The sequence below is a fragment of the Echinops telfairi genome, unplaced genomic scaffold (assembly GCF_000313985.2).
Source record: "Echinops telfairi isolate 266 unplaced genomic scaffold, ASM31398v2 ScPeMD7_2;HRSCAF=8, whole genome shotgun sequence".
Classification (NCBI taxonomy): Eukaryota; Metazoa; Chordata; class Mammalia; order Afrosoricida; family Tenrecidae; genus Echinops; species Echinops telfairi.
Window position 1 is genome coordinate 33,131,429 of NW_022103898.1, and position 958 is coordinate 33,132,386.

Sequence of the window (958 nt, forward strand, 5' to 3'; positions counted from 1 at the left end):
CCCTGTGGAGATATAAACAAGACCCTCCCCTTGGGTGGGTTAGTGCCCTGCTACCCATTTCTTCCTTATTTTCATCTTTCCCTCCCACCCCCCTTTCCTTAACGATAGTAGAAACCCCGTTTTTCTCCTGAGGAGCCTCTGGTAATTTGAACTGCTGACCTTGCAGATCGCAGCCCAGTGCATAACCACTATGGCACCAGGACTCCTACTCTGCCCTCTAGCACAGCTAGCTATAAGTCTGAATTCACTCAAGGACAATGGGTTTGGTTTATTCCTTTTGTTGTTAGGGTCATTAATTCAGTTCTGATGCATAGGAATTCTCTGCACAACAGAACAAAACACTGCCCAGTCCCATGGCCTCCTCACAATTGTTCTGATGGTGAGTCCGTCCATTGTTGAGGCGCTGTGTCAGTCCATCTCATCTTCCTTTTTTCACTGCCCTTCTGTTTCCCCAGGTCTGAGGTTCTTTTCCAGGGACTGATGGGAGATGAAGTTTTTCCATTCTTCTAAAGAACATTTGGGCTGTACTCCTAAGACAGATTTGTTTGTTCTTTTGGAAGACCGTGGTACTTTATATATTCTTCCCCAGCACCACAATTCAAATGCATTATTGGATCTTTGATCTTCCTTATTCAGCGTCAAACTTTCACATGCTTGAGATGATTGAAAATACCACAGCTTGTGTCAGGTGCACCTTAGTCCTCTGAATGACATCCTTGGCGCTTTAAAGAGGTCCACGGCAGATTTACCCAATGCAGTGCATCCTTTGACTTGTCTTCTACTCCATGAGCATTAATCCTTTTAGAACACTCAACATTGTTAGATTCCTGTTTCTTCAACAAATATCCCACACAATTTGGCTTCTCTCTCCATCATTGTAGAATTAGAGAAGCAAAATGCTCAATTAAAAAGAATTGGATCTGATGGAGCACGGCTATCAAAAGATATAGCGTCTAGC